The sequence below is a fragment of the Castor canadensis genome, chromosome 5, assembly GCF_047511655.1.
Source record: "Castor canadensis chromosome 5, mCasCan1.hap1v2, whole genome shotgun sequence".
NCBI lineage: Eukaryota > Metazoa > Chordata > Mammalia > Rodentia > Castoridae > Castor > Castor canadensis.
The window spans coordinates 36,034,322-36,050,937 of record NC_133390.1 but is presented as its reverse complement, the minus strand read 5'-3'; positions in this window follow the sequence as shown (position 1 = coordinate 36,050,937).

The window sequence follows — 16,616 nt, the reverse complement described above, 5'->3', positions numbered from 1 at the left end:
CCTAGGAAACGCTGGATAAATTATTCTGTGTAACTGCAGAACCTGAAGTCAAATTATCTGTTCAAGATAAGAGTGAAATTAGAAAGAGTTGGGGCAAACTAAGGGAAAATTTTCTTGTGATTTTAAAGTATTCTGTTATTCAACATTTCTTGCTGTTACATAATATAAACATATAAAGAACGAAGGATGGAAATAATTATTTTCACTCACAGTTTCAGCAATTTTCATCCATGGCAGGCTGTGCCCATTATTTGGGGCCTGAAGTGAGGCAGATAATCATGGAAGAGAAGGTATAGTAAAAGGCATAGTAAGGTGAGAAGCTGCTCTTCCTTATGGCACCTGGGATTAATGAGGGAATGGGAGCAAGAGATGAGTCAAGAAAGAGAGAGATAGATAGGAATCTTTCAGGGACAAGATAAACCCTCCAAATAAAAATCTTTCTTCCATATACATAATCATATTATGTCATACAATTTTTAAGGTACATAAAGAAAATTATGAAGAAAAAGTCCTCCAATATAATTTTAGATTAAATATAATAGAAAAAATATTTTTAAATGTAGCTATAAGGTTTTTTTTTAATTAGTACAGATAGAATTTGTGAGGTTGTTACTGGTGTTTGAATTGGGGCTTTGTGCTTGCAAAGCAGGCACTCTAAACCTTGATCCATGCCTCTAGTACATTTTGCTCTGGTTATTTTGGAAATAACTATTCCCCTGGAATAGTCTTAAAACATGATCTTCCCAATTTCAGCTTCCCAAGTAGCTAGAATTATAGGCATGGCCACAAACACCAGGCTACTAACAGGAAATGTCTACCTGCATTGATAATTTTAATAAGCGAACTTCTAATTTGTTTTCAAATACAGAAATAAGCAGAAACATCACTGGTATTTCAATGATAATTTACCCATTTTTATTGAGATTGGGAAAGCGTGTGATTATTTTGAGCTCAAAAATAAATAATTTTTATGACTTATAGTACCTTCTTCATCCACAATGTTAATTACTATATCCAACAACACATAATAATGTTGACATAGAATCTACAATTAGAAATTATTACAAAAATATTAGGTAACAGTAGTTGAGACTTCTTTGTCAACCTTTGCATCTGCCTTCCTGACAACCACGCAAATGAATTCAGGAACAAATTCAGGAATTTCATTTTGAAGCCCAGTACTTCTTGAGGATTTGTGTGAGCTTAACAAGTATATAATCCTTTACTGTGAGCAATGCAATAATATGTTCTCATGTTTTAGAAAGAAGATAAGAAAATGAACAAGTGCTCTCTCCTACCAAGCCATGAGAGTAGTCACTAATTTTTGTTGTTCTTATTCACTGCTGTATCCCCGCTTCCTATTATTTTTGAATTGGAAATAAAACTGCATTTAATCACTTCTATTCTGTACATGTTTTTCATGTTTTATTTACTGTTGATGTGGTTGTCATCTTTTGTGTATTCACAATGGATCTCAGCATTTTGGATGAACATGATGGAGATAACAGTAGAACTCTTTAACAGTTTACCACCAATAGCCTGAAATTTACAGAGTGCAACTCTCACTAATGATGGCCAAGGATAACTCTGAATATATAAACTGAGAGACAGGACTTTTTGGAAGTATGAGGGACATTGAAATAAACACATGTTTGTGATTTACAATTGACCAAAATATGTCTGAAAGTTCTACTTCCATAAAAATTGAACTAACGGTTCTAAATGAAAAAAAATCAGGTAGAACATTAACTTTCAAAGTGCAGTATCTTAGTGAAGCACCAGTGGCTCATGCCTATAATCCTAGCTACATGGGAGGATGAGATGGGGAGGATCTCCGTTCAAGGCTAGTTCTGGTAAAAAGTTTGTGAGACCCCATGTTAACAAGTAACTGGGCTCAGTGTCATCCTAGCTACTGTGTTAAAACTTAAATACGAGAATTGTGATACAAGGTTGACTGGGCAAAAAAGAGAGACCCTATATCAAAAATTACCAGAGAAAAAAGGACTGGATGGTGTAGCTGAAGCAGTAGAGCTCTTGCCTAGAAAGCACAAAGTCTAGTTAAAACCTCAGTACTGTAATATATATATATATATATAATATGGTTTAGTAAGTAATGAAAATTACACCAGTTTGAAAAATATAACAAAATATCCCAAGAGTAGCAGAGTTAAAACAAGAAAATAAACGTAAATAAAAAACATGCTAAATTTGAATACATTTTTGACCAATAGACCTAAAATTGTTGATAAATTATGAAGTGCATTCCACAATTCTACAAAAAATGTGTACACATGTATGTAAATGCAAAAATGATACTTGTTGAAACTGTTCCAGGAATTGGGGGAGGTGTGAATTCAAGTGTGGTATAATTGATACATTGTAAGAACCTTTGTAAATATCACAATGTACCCCTGCCCAGCACAGCAATAAAAATGAATAAATAAATAAATAAAACAGTGCTGGGTCTCAAAAACAGAGTCTTTTGTTGTTATTTCTAATTCCTGAAGAAAATTACAAACCAGATACCATCCTTCACGTCTGAGCCACTTCCAGCCAGTCGTCCAGGTCCTGCATCTTGCTTATTCTTCTTTGTGATCAGACAGTGTGATTTTCATATTCCAAGTGAAAAGAATATAAGGGTAAAGAAGAAAAAAATCTCTTAAACTTTACAATGCTTTCTCTTCTAAATAAAATGCTTCGAAGTAAGACATTTGAACTTTAAATTATATGTAAAAGTAAAATGTGTAACAAAAAAGCATGAAAGCCTAAAATGAATGAATAAATAAATACTGCTTTAAGTTCTTATGCAAGAAATAAACTGTCATAAGTAAAAGGTATATACTATCAACCAAAATCAATGATTAAAATCACACAAAAAGTGCTATAACTAATAAGAAAACAAGCGAGATCATATTGAATTTTAAATTGTAAACTAACTTGAAAGTTAGAAAAGTAAGGAAAGATAAAGAAGAGATGGAACTCCTACAAAGGAAATAGAAGTATTTACCATTTAAACACTAAAATGTCAATTATCATATTAAATGTAAATATTTGAAATTCTACATTCAATGGTAGAAAAATTCAGACTGAAAACAGATTCAAAATCTGCTGGATATACTGAGGCAAGGCTGTGATCTTATCATTCAGGAGGCTGAGGCAGGAGGATCATAAGTTCAATACCAGTGTGAGGTTATACTGAATTCCAGATCAGCCTGGGTCACAAACTCTATGTCAAGAAAAAGAAAAATCCTGCATATGTTGCTGCTAAGATAACTGCAGGAGAAAAACAAATGAGTTAATTGTAAAAGAATAGAAAAAGATGTATCAGGGTAGTACTAATCAAAATAAAGCTATGGTGACTATATTTAGGACAGAAAATTGAATTTAAGGAAAAAAAGTAATAATAGTGACAATAAGAACTTCATCGTAATATTGGATACTTTAAAGAAGAGTACATAACAATGCAAAATATGTATGTACCTGTTAATTTATCTTCAAAACACATAAGAGTAAAAGTAATGGAATTTCGAGGACATATTGTAAATAGCCACAAAAGTTGCTGAAGATTTCAATACTTCCGTCTGAGTAATGGATGCAGCATTAGTCATATAATCAGTAAGATGCAAGAATATAAAACTTGAACAAAGACTGGAGGCATACACAAGTGGTAGAGCATCTGCCCAGTAAGTGCAAAGCCCCAAATTCAAACCCCAATACCACCAAAAACCAATCAATCAATAGAAATTCAACAGCACTCCCAAGAAACTTCACATAACTGACATAAGTCATTTCACCCAACAACAAAATTTTCTCCATGCACATTAAGTATTTACCAACAAGGATACACTTTTTAAAAAGTCTTTTGATAGTACTGAGATATGAACTCAGAGCTTCACACTTGCTTGCCTAGTGCTCTAATGCTTGAGTTATGTCTCTAGCCCTTGTGCTCTGATTATCTTAGAGGTAGGGTCTTACTTTTTGCCCAGATCTGCATGGACCACAGTCTTCCTATCTTTATGCTCCTTCTTTGGGCATGCCTCACCTTCTGGTTGAGTTGGTGGGGTTGGAAACATTTTACCTGGGCTGGATTCCAACCGCAATCCTCCTCATCTCAACCTCACAAGTAGCCACCACACCTGGTAAGTATACTTTTTTTGCCATAAAACTCATCTCAAACAAATCAAGTGTCCTTTAAGATGTGAACCAAAAAAAAAAAAAATTGGTATTTGCAAACAACTCAATAAAAAGAATGCAGTTGTACTGGTATAGCAAAATAATTACACTGAATGAAAAAAAGCAGACAAAAATGGGTGATGATAGATGATAGCTAAATAGATAGATAAATAAATGGTAAGTAGGTAGATAGATAATAGATAGTTACATGCACACATAAATAAATACATAAAAAGAATAGCAACTATACAACTGCATTTTCATAAAATTCTAAAGCATCAATCTAAAAGAAAGCAGAAAAGATGCTTGCCTGGCTATGGAGGGAAAAGGTAGGATAGGAGTGAGAAAGATTACAAATAAGAATGGGACAACTTTGGAGGTAATATGTTTTTGCATTATATGGATCACCACTACATTTTATGATGCACAGACCTGCCACAATTTTTCATAGCTTAGACATTGAGTATACGAAGTATATTATATATTAAGTAGATCTCAGTAGGCTGTTAAAATATTCTTTTATTTATAGGAGTGCTTTCATAACACTAATCTAATTACAATATTTCAGAAAATAATGACAGTCCTGGATTTGGTCATTGGTAATTAATTGTAGATTTTTTTGAGACCTAGAGACTTTTTTTTACTTTTGTATTTTTCTTTTCTTTTTTTTAAAATGTTATTGTTATTGTGCTGTGTGGGGGTAGCAAGGTTCTTACAATGTACCAAATATATCATACTTGAATTCACCCTCTCCACTGCTTTCTTTCACCCCCCTCTCCTGAACAGTTCCAGCAGGTATCATTTTTGCATTTACAAACGTGTGTATACACAATCTGCACCATATTCATCCTCTTACCTCTTTCCATGCTACATCCACCCTTTCTCCAGTGCCAACCCCACCCAACCCTTCAGAGCCTGTTCCACCCTCTTGTTTTCCCATTTTGTAGAAGAAAAAACATAAGAGATAATCAGAGAAACATGGTGTTTTTGCTAATTTGAGATAAAGGTAGCTACACAAGGAGATTTCTTGTGTTTTCTCCATGCATTACAACCCCAGTTGATTCATCTCTACCAGTACTCTTCACTTCACCCGAGTTTCCTTCCTATGGTGTCCAGCCAGTTTAAGATTTCTATATTCGTTGCAGTACAATGAGCATATCAACAACATTCAGGATTTTGGTATCCTTCCCTGTGCTATCCCTCCCACGTGTAACCTCCCCCTGGTGTGACCCATGTCCCATAATATTGCTGCATTTGTTTTAGGTCTAAAATCTGCATATAAGGGAGAACATGTGGCTTTTGGCCTTCTGAGCCTAATTAACTTAAGTTGATGTTTTCCAGTTCCATTCTTCTACCTGAGAATGACAAAATTTCTTTCTTCTTTGTGGCTGAGTAAAATTCCATTTTGCATATAAATACCCAATTTTCTTAACCCATTCTTCAGTAGTGGGGCATCTCGGCTGTTTCCATACCTTAGCTATTATGAATAGTGCTGCAATAAACATGGATGTGCAGGTGCCTTTGTAGTAATGTGACGTACACGACTTTGGGTATATCCGTAGGAGTGGTACTGCTGGATCATATGGCAGATCTATGCTCAGATTTTAAAGAAGCCTCCATATTATTTTCCATAGTGGTTATAATAGCTTACTTTCCCACCAGTAGTGTGTGAGGGTTCCTTTTCCCCTGCATCCTTCCCAACATTTGATGTTGCAGTTCTTGATGGAAGCTATTCTAACAGGAGTGAGGTGGAATCTTAGTGCGGTTTTGATTTGCATTTCCTTTATGGTCAGGGATGCTGAACATTTTTTCATGGGCGTTTTTAGCCATTTGGACTGCTTCCTTTGAAAAAGTTCTGTTCAGTTCAGTTGCCCATTTCTTTATTGGGTCATTGGTTTTTTTGGAGCTTAGTTTTTTTGAGCTCCCTACATATTCTAGGTTTCAGTCCTTTGTCTGATGTATAGCTAGCAAAGATTTTCTCCCATTCTGTGGTGGGGGGGGGCTCTTCAATTTAGAGACCATTTCTTTTGTTGTGTAGAGCTTTTTAATTTCATGTAGTTCCATTTGTCATTCCTTTCTCTTAGTTGCTGATCTTCCTGAGTTCTACAGAGGAAGTCTTTACTTATGTCTATTGCTTCCAGTATGTTCCTTGATCTTTCTTGTATTAACTTTGAGATGTCAGGTCTGATATTAAAGTTCCTAATCCACTTTGGGTTGATACTAGCACAGGTGATATGTATGGATCTAGTTTCAGTTTTCTGCATGCAGATATCCAGTTTTCCAGCAACATTTGTTAAAGAGGCTACTTTTTCTCCATTGTATGTTTTTATCACCTGTCAAAAATGAGATGGGCATAGTTGTATGGATTCATATCTGGTCCTCTATTATGTTGCACTGGTCTTCATATCTGTTTTTGTGCCAGTACCATGCTGTTTTTATTGCTATGGCTCTGTAGTATAGTTTGAAGTCAGATATTGTGATACTTCCAGCATTGCTGTTTTGCTCTATATTACCTTGGCTATTTATGGTTTTTGTGTTTCCAAATGAGCTTCAGGGTGGATTTTTCAGTCTCTGTGATGAATGTCCTTGATATTTTGATGAGAATTACATTGAACATGTAGATTGCTTTTGGTAGTTTACCCTTTTTTACTATGTTAATTCTGCCAATCCACGAGCATGGGAGATCTTTTTACCTTTTGTAGTCATCTTTGATTTCTTCCTTCAATGATTTGTAGTTTTCCTTTTTAAAGTTTATTCCTAGGTATTTTTTTTGAGGCTGTTGTAAGTGTAGTAATTTTCCTATATTATTTTTCAATCTGTACATTATTCATGTGTAGAAAGGTTTTATAAGTTAATTTTGTATTGTGCTACTTTGCTGAAGCTGTTTATGGTGTCTAGGAGTTTTTGGGTAAAGTTTTGGAGGTCTTTTAAGTATAAGATCATGTCATCAGTGAATAGGAATACTTTGACTACTTATTTACCTATTTGCATTTCTCTTATTTCTTATTTCTGCCTTATTGCTCTGGCTAGGAATTCCAAGACTGTTGAATAGTAGTGGGGAGAGTGAGTACCCTTGTCTCATTCCTAATTTGGGGGAAAATGGCTTCAGCTTTTTTCCATTAAGTATGATGTTGGATATAGGTTTGTTGAGGCACATTCCTTCTGTTCCTAGTTTCATCAGAGCTTTTACATGAAATGATGTTGAATCTTATTGAAGATTTTTCTCCATCTATTGAGATCACCAAGTGGTTTACGTCTTTGCTTCTATTAATCTGCTGTATTACATTTAATTATTCAGGTATGTTGAACCATCTCTGTATCCCTAGCATGAAGCCAACTTGGTATGGTATATGATCTTTCCATAATGTTGTTATATTTGGTTTGCCATTATTTGAACTGAGGATTTTTACATCAATGTTCATTTAGGAGATTGGCCTATAGTTTTCCTTTTTGGATGTGGCCTTGTCCAGTTTGAGAATGAGTGTAACACTGGCTTCATAAAAAGAGTGAGGCAGTGTTCCTTCCCTTTCTATTTCATGGAAAAGCTTAAGTGTTAGTATTAGCTCTTCTTTAAAGCTCTGGTAGAATTCAGTGGAGAATCTGAAAGGTCCTGGACTTTTCTTTTTTGGGAAACTTTATTGTTGCTTCAATTTCGTTGCCTGTTATAGATCTGTTTAGGTGATTAATATCCTCTTGGTTCAGTTTTGTATGGTCATAGGCATCTAGGAATTTGTCCATTTATTCTAGATTTTCCAATTTATTTGAACATAGTCCCTGTATTTCCTTGGTGTTTGTTGTTATCTCCCCTTTTCCATTTCTGATTTTGCTAATTGGGATCTTTTCTCTCCTCATTTTAGTCAGATTTGCCAAGGATTTGTCAATCTTTTTTATTTTTTCAAAGAACCAACTTTTTGTTTTGTTGATTCCTTGTTTTTTTTGTTTTTTGTTTTTTGGGTTATTTATTGGTTTCTATTTCATTGATTTGAGCCCTTATTTTTTATTATTTCTCTCCTTCTGCTTGTTTTGGGTTTAGCTTCTTGTTTTCCTAGAAGTTTGCTTTTTTTTTCCTTTTTATTCATTTATTCATATATGCATACATTGTTTGAACCATTTCTGCCCTTATTTCTAATTTTGTTGAGGAGAAAGTTAGGCAATAATAAGGAAGAGAAAATGTTTTTGCTAGTTGAGATAAGGATAGCTATACAGAGAGATTCCTAGCATTGCTTCCATGTACAAATGTGTTACATCCCAAGTTGATTCATCTCTAAGTGACCTTTTCACTAATTCCTGATCCCCGTCTCATATTGACCTCTTGAGATATAGCATTAAGTTGTTTATCTGAAATCTTTCTGTCCTTGTGATACATGAACTCATGGCTATACACTTTCCTTTTCAGACTGCCTGTACTTTGTCCCATTGGTTCCGATAGGTTGTGTTTTCATTTTTATTAAATTCCAGGAACTTTTTGATTTCCACCCTTATTTCTTCTGTGACCCACTAATCACTGAGCAATGTGTTGTTCAACCTCCAATTGTTTGCATATTTTCTGCTGCTGCTTTTGTTGCTGAGCTCTAATGTTACTGCATTGTGATTAGATAGTATTCAGGGGGTTATTTCAATATTTTTAGATTTATTGAGACTTGCTTTGTGCCTGAACTTAATATTTTGACTAGGCTATTTGTATGAGATCAAAATCATACAAAATTATAACAGAACTTTTAGCAAGAAGAAAGACTATGTTGTCAAAATCCTTAGTGAATATGTAGCTGAGAAATGAAAAAAACACCATGACATGATTGCTACAAGGTGAAAAGAGAATGACAAAAAATAGATTTCCTGAAATATGTCTAACGGAATCTACATGAAATCGGACAAGTAATTATCTGGAACTGATAATAGGAAATAAACTTATTTATTAAATGTTGAGACTTACATGAGGTTGAATAGAATGAGAAGGCTCAACTTTGAAGGATTTAAAGAGAAGCAACTTTACTATTAGAAATAAGGAAAGAAAAAGTATATTTTGAAGATAATTGAAAGAGAATAATTGAAGAATTCCCTTATTTCTAGTCTTGTGTTCAATGTCTTTGTTTTGTGTCCCTGTAGCACAATAACTGGGTCTGGGTAATTTATAAAGAAAAGTTTTCATTTAACACATAGTCCTAGAGCTACATGGCACCTGCTTGGCTCTGGTGAAAGCCTTTTGGTGATGGTATCACAGGGGTGGCACTCAAGTTGAAGACGTCACATAGTAAGACAGGAAGCAAGAGACAGGGAGGGGACAGGCTTCTTGTAACAACCTTGTGGGTACAAATCAACTCACATCATACCTGATCCACTCTGTGAGAACAGCATCAACTCCTTCTCAGGGCAGTCATGACCTGAAACTTCTCACTGGACCTCATCAACATTGTCACACAGAAACTAAACTTCCAGTACATGAACATTTGGGAGACAAACTATATCCACATCATAGCACAATTATACCTCTAAGCAAGATCTCCTAGGATTTGTAGGCTCACTCATGACTTTAATTTTAACAGTGGAATTAGTTTTTGTTTCTTTTATTTTTCTTTCCCTATTGTGAATATGCTGTGACTCTATTATCCATGCTTGATTACTATAAGGCTTCCTAGTTCTTATTCATTCCTTTTTGAACATTATGTTTCCCCTGAAAAGTGCCTATTTGTAGAAATCACTTTGAATTCTTTTTAATCTGTCCAATTAACTTAGCTAAAAGCAGAATGTAAAAGAATTCTGCTTTCCCATTTCAGATACAGACTGGGGGACCCAGCTGTCTGTCTCATTCTAGACCATGTTGTTCATTCTGTGTCCTCTAGCACTTCTGTGTCCTTTACTTTAAGACTCCAATAACCCTTTTTTTCCATCCTGTATCAGTATTAATACATCTACATCCTTTAAATGAGACTATTAAAAATACTGGAAATAGCTTTTACAATTACAGTTACAATGTAACTGCCAGTCAGATTACCTTTCCTAATTATTGGAGCAATACAGATATTTGTGAAATTAATTTATTCTGAAGGTCATTGATAAAAAGCAATAATAAATATTGAAAATAATATCTAAGTTGGGAGAAAGTTTTTTAAATCCTCAAATTATGATTTCACATGTAAGAAAGTTATATAAATTCTATCAAAAAATAAAAAAGATAAATCCAACTGAATTAAAGTGTGTAAATTTTTTGTCTGTTGGTTATATTATATTATGCAGAAAAATAAAAATTGATGATAGGAAAGTTTGTTAGTTCATGCTTACAGAGTAAATTTTTGTCAAAAAAATCAACAAACATGGATTTCTGATTACTACTATTTATGTGGTAAAGTTTGTAAGGATTTTATTTAATAGTATGAGAGAAGTGAGCCTCTTTGCACAAGTTTATTTAAGATCACAAAATTACTAATCCTAGATTTTGTTTCATAGGTCTTCTCACAACACTGAATTCAGGTCCATTGTTATTTTTTAAATGTCTTGTATTTCCAGATAAAATTACGGCAGTATAAAGGCTCAAACTCAAACCAAGACTAATATCCTCAAAAGGAAGAGTATTAATGGGAGATCAGAGGGCAAGAATAACTTGAGTGAATGGTAAGTAAAATATAAATGTCTTAGCTCACATTCTATTTCTATTTCTGCAGTTTTATTAAATTTCATTTACATGGAGGTTGAGTAACATATGTTAATTCATATAATTTTCACTATAGTCTTATGAGGTAATTTTACATTCTCCATTTATTGAGCAGAAAACTGAAACTGGGGTTGAAGGTTAATTTTCAGGAATTCTAACATGAGTCTCTTTTATGCCAGACCACATATTCATTGCTTCATGTCCTGCTCTGCCTAAAGTACCCCTTAAAAATGAAAAGAAAAATACTACTTCAATTACATTAATTCAATTATTTATAGCAAACTTTCTTACTTTAGTTATTTTTATATTGTCCATAAGACACTTCTGATTACGTTAGAATTTAGTAGTGGTTTCTGTGTTAGTAATATCTAAAATTTTACTTCTATTTTATATGTAACATTTTGTATATGAATGACTATGGTTAAGTTTCATAATATTTATCAAACTCATGTATGTGTCTGAAAATTGTAGATTACAGGAAGTAACATTTTATATACACACACACTCTAATCAGATTTTTGGAGCTAAACATTAATTATTGGTTTTATTTAGTCAGTGCTATTTAAATGCGTTGTCCTTAACATGTCAGTGCCTGTACTATCATCAGTGTTTACAAACATTATTAATCATAAACTTAGTAATAACTTTACACTCTTGAAACGGGTACTAAATTGCAGCACTGCAATGTGATAAGAAGAACCACTTCGCCAGATGGCTGCTCTCTCAGGGAGGAGAGACCGGTCTATGAAATTAGCAAGGCTGACAATTTCTTTTTTCTTTTACCTCACTAATATACTCTTCCTCCAACTTACTTTAAAAGAAAAAAGTTTTCCAAATATTTCTCTTACATTACTTTTCAATCCACAGGGTCTATTCATAGTAAATTACATTCTTTCATCTAATGATATGAATAGGTCAGTTTATTTGGTCACCCCAGTTTTATAGCTACAAGTTCAATAGCTTTAAATTCTTGAAATATGCAGAACTGAAAACATACTTCTCCTCCCCTTGTTTGTATTCTCATACAGCATTATAGACACACCAATGCCTTGAACATTCTCTCAGAATGCTGAGAAAAATGGATTTGTCTAGTATGTTACTACTCGTCATTTTGAAAAAATGTCACTATTTATCCTAATTGTACAGAGAATATTAACCAAAGGTTCCTCGGTATTAGCATGAGTTACACAAAAATCTTTTCATAATTCCATGAGTAAATATTTTGGAGGGATATTTTTCATCATTTTCTCATCAGAAAAAATTAATATAGAAACAGTACAAAATAGTAAGCCAAAGAACTGTTGACGCCTAATTCAAAATTCACCACTATTTATGTGTCAACTGTTTTTTCTAAACATATGAAATAAATTATTTTAGTTATACTTTACTTTAACATTCATTTTAGGTTCATTATCAAATTCATCTTCTAGCCTCAGTTATCTGGATCACATTTATTTTATTAATTTTCAAATAATGTTTTTAAATTTTATGTAAGTAGTAATTTTCCTACATCATTGAACAACTGTTTCTCAGTAATTTTGCATTACTTAAATGTTCAAATCACATTTATATACACAAATATTTACACATATATTTGCACATATATAGACATACATATGTGTGTGTGTATTCCACAGCTTTTTCACCAATGTGGTACAATATTCTGTGAATTAATTTAAGAAGAAAACAAGAAAAAAGGGTGCATTTCAGTAATTCATTAGCATTATTTTCCTGAAATATATTGAATGAGATAACTATTAAAAATATGGGTACATTTGCTTTAATCTTTAAATTTTTGTTTTAACTTTGGAAAGTGTAGGGTATTTTTGGCTGACACATAGTCACATGGCATGTAAAGATGTTTCAGTAACCAAGAGACCACATATACAAGGTGGTCACATAAGTATCATCCCCAAGTGATGTCATTTTAGTTGGCATAAAAATAGTTCACAAAGTTCACATAACCTCCAAATTATATACACATGCATTTCTCAAAATGTATCTAATTGTTAATTAAATCATGGTTTTCCACTAAAAATTAATTGTAAATATTCAAGGTCATCATGTGCTTAGCTGAAATGTTTTAATGATATGTTTTTTAAAAGTCATCCAGAAATAATGCTACATTTAGAATTTTACTAGATATTTTTGGCATATAAATAACTCTAATATATAAGTTACAACTCTAGATAAAATGAATGTTTCAAATGGAGAAACACACACACAGAAGCAAAAATTGTGGTGACCACACTTCTAATCCAAATCACTTGCAGAATTGCATGTTCTATGATGACCCAACTTGAGTAAAAGCTTGTTTTGATTTTCATTTTTGAGACAGAATAGTCTAAACAATTTATCTTAAAAATGCAATAGGTGATTAACCTAATGTTATAAATATATCTATTACCAATCAACTGGTTGGGATCCTTTTGCTTTACCTAGACAGGAATCAAGGGTAGACAAAGAGAAGTTCTTCTGGTGATAGTAATTCTAGCCTCCTGATGGCTTAGCATTCCTTAGTTTCTGGTAGTACAGAGCAGTGGAAGCAGATAGCAAGAAGAAGCAGTAGACGTCTATAGTGTTACAGCTCTTGTGTAAGCATTGGGTTCTGGGACCCTTAGCCTTTCAGTGACAAGTGTTAACATTCTCTGGCCTAGGAGGTTGAGATCCTCAATCATTGACAGTGGTGGTAGTGTTACAGCTTTTGTCCATGAATGTCAATAACCTTAAAATTTGATAGTAAGGGCCAGTGCTGTAGCTCTGTGGAACTCTTCAAGGCACCAAGGGACATAGTTTCTGTGTCCTTATAGCATTCTGTCTCCTTATAGCATTCTTTCTTCAGCCTCAACCCTACACCTACTTCCACCCACTCTTAACTCTTGCTGTCTTTTGTTGTCTCTATTACTTCTGCTCTAAAACATTTTTGCCTTGACTGTTGTCACCTCTGTTGGCAAGTAACTGCCCCTGCCATGAGAGTCAGCTCTGCTGCTGCCTCTGCTACTACCACTACTTACTGTCACTGCTGCTACCATGGGGACAATGGCTGCTGCCACTGCACTACTGCTGGCCCTTCTACTAACATCTTCTCCTTTCTCCTTGTTAACAGCTCAGCCCTTTTCTGCTAAGGATGAAGATGAAAAGTACACAAGAAAAGACCCCTGGATAGAAGTATTGATTTGGCCTAATGTTGCAGCACTAATAAATAGCATAGGAGTGTGTCTCCTAGCTGTCAACTAAGTAAGCTGAACAGACTGCTTGTGTAACCAGAAAAGAGGTGTGAAGCATGTCTGTAGCAATCTTGGCAGTGCACTCATATAAATGAAGCACTGTATTTGCACTAGTCACAGGCTTTCTGTTAGGCTGATAAGGGAAATGTTCCCCCTCTGACCTGAGTAGAAATGCCTTCAGAGCCATGTAGAGCTCACTAAACCTTGTGATGGTAAATGGTCCAGTAAAATTTGTTTGAAAAATTGTGGCTGGAACAGTGCCTTGAGGAGCAAGAGTTGTTCTTTAGCAGCAATCAGCTCAGGTTGTTGTGTAGCTTTCTCACGGCATCTGTGGAATGTTCAAAGCAGCCAGTGTTGACATGAGGCAGCTTAGTTGTCTGTTCTGCAATCAAGATTACCAGGGCAGTAAGGAAAGGTTGATCAAATGTCAATCAGGGAGACAAATCATCCCAGCCCATAATGCCTTATCTTATTTAAAGGAAAAATAATCATTAAGATTGATGTTTAAAATAAAAGTTTGCTAATAACAGTGATTTAATAGTTTTATTTAACCATGCCTTAACAGTGCTTAACTTATTCCTTAGTACCCTAGATAGAGGTGGTTCCCTCTAATACATTTCCTATTCACCACCAAGATTAAACTGCCGGAAGTCACCTCAAAAATTCTCATAATCTATAGCCTAGAATGATTCAGATTATCATCATTTAAGAAGAATTAAGATATAATAAAAATACAGAAATATTATGAGAAAAGGTAAAACTAAGCAGAGGTCACATAAGAGAAGGAGAGAGTAAAAGAAGGAAGTTAAAAAGGTGAATATGTTTGATGTACTTTCTATACAAGAATGAATATGAAATTTTTAAAACTGCTGAAGCCACCATAAAAAAGGACAAAGGTGGAAAGAAGAAAAGTAGAGGGGATGAACCACTTTGGGCTTGCAAGGAAACTCCCTGTATAGTTATTTTAAACAAGCAAAAACTCTTTTTTTTTCTTTTACAAAATCAGAGAACAGGAGGACAGAATATGTCCTGTCTGGGGTGACTGGTACCATTGGGATGGGGGACAGGGTGGGGAAAGTGTGTAGGAGGGTGAATATGGTGTAAATTCTATATATACATGTAAATGAAAAAAATGATTCTCATTGAAACTTTTCCAGTAATGAGGGGAAGGGAAATAAAGGAAAAGAGTGGAAGGGGTGAATTCAAATATGATATATTTGATCTATTGTAAGAACTTTGGTAAATTCCTCAAAGTACTCCTTCCCAGTACTATAATTAAAGAAAAGAAGACAGGATAAAACATGAGTAATTTTTTTCCAGTTTTGTTAACAATCTTTTGTCTTGCACCATATGTAGCTATGTCATGCTACTGATTAAAATATGCCACCAATGAAAAGTTTATAGTATTTACTAATGGACTTTTCACATCTAGGTGACCTCTTGTGTTGATGATTAACACAGAATTTCATAGGAAACATACACCTGCACTAAATCTGATTGCCAGATAGAATTGTCCTATAATACTTCAGTGAGACCAGTCCTGTTTCACACTATGCTGTCTCTTGCAACATGAGAACAAATAAGTTTAAAAAAAAAAGTGAGTGCCTTTGTCCACTGCAATCAGTTCTCCTTTGTAAAAAAAGCTGTTTTGTGTTTTTCTTGGGCAAAAGTCTCTTTAACTTTGGCAAACAACACTAACATAGAAATCTAAATCTAATGTCTAAATCTAAATATCAAATGTCTACACTTATCATAAAGCAAGTAGAATTATTTTATTCCAACAATACTGAAAGCATAAGCTATATCTTCTCTAAAACAAAGTAATCCTTAAAATAAATACATCATAGTAAGTCTGTGATTTTTCACTTAGTTCTGTTTCCACAACAAGCAATAATTAAGAAATGATATAAAAATTAAATTTCATCAGCTTTGACCAACTTTTAAATTGACTTAGAAGTTAGATTAAACTTGATCCCTTCAGCATTTAACTTGACACAGGCACTCTATACTTAGGATAGGGAAGGAGTTTTGCTACCCATTTATAATTTTTACTGTCCAGTATTTCTGTTGAGTTTTAAGTTCCACTGTGAGAGGCACTGCAGAGAAACATACATCAGTGCCACAGACAGGAATATGATCTAGGAATACCAACCAGATTTGTTCTGTTTATTATTTTGCTTTGCTTTTATAATAATTTTACCTGGCTACAGCAGCCTTCTCTCTAAAAATATTATTTCTTTAATTTATTAAAAACAAAAACTTGCTTATTACTAGGTATAATTCATGGATTTTATGCTTGATGAAAATAGATCCTATGAAAGACAGTCAGAAAGGAAAAATTTGACAAATGACACTTTTAAATTTGTGTTTTTGTCACCATTGCTAATTATAATAAAAAAGTTAGCATACAAATTATGAGTTATGTAGTTTCTAAAAATGCCCAGTGGAAATGAAGACCATGAAGCTGGAAAATAATTCCCTCATATGCCACAAAAGGAAAAACATAGCCTATATGGTAAACAAAATTAAACTTGCAAATAGATTACAATAATGAATTTGACCTTATA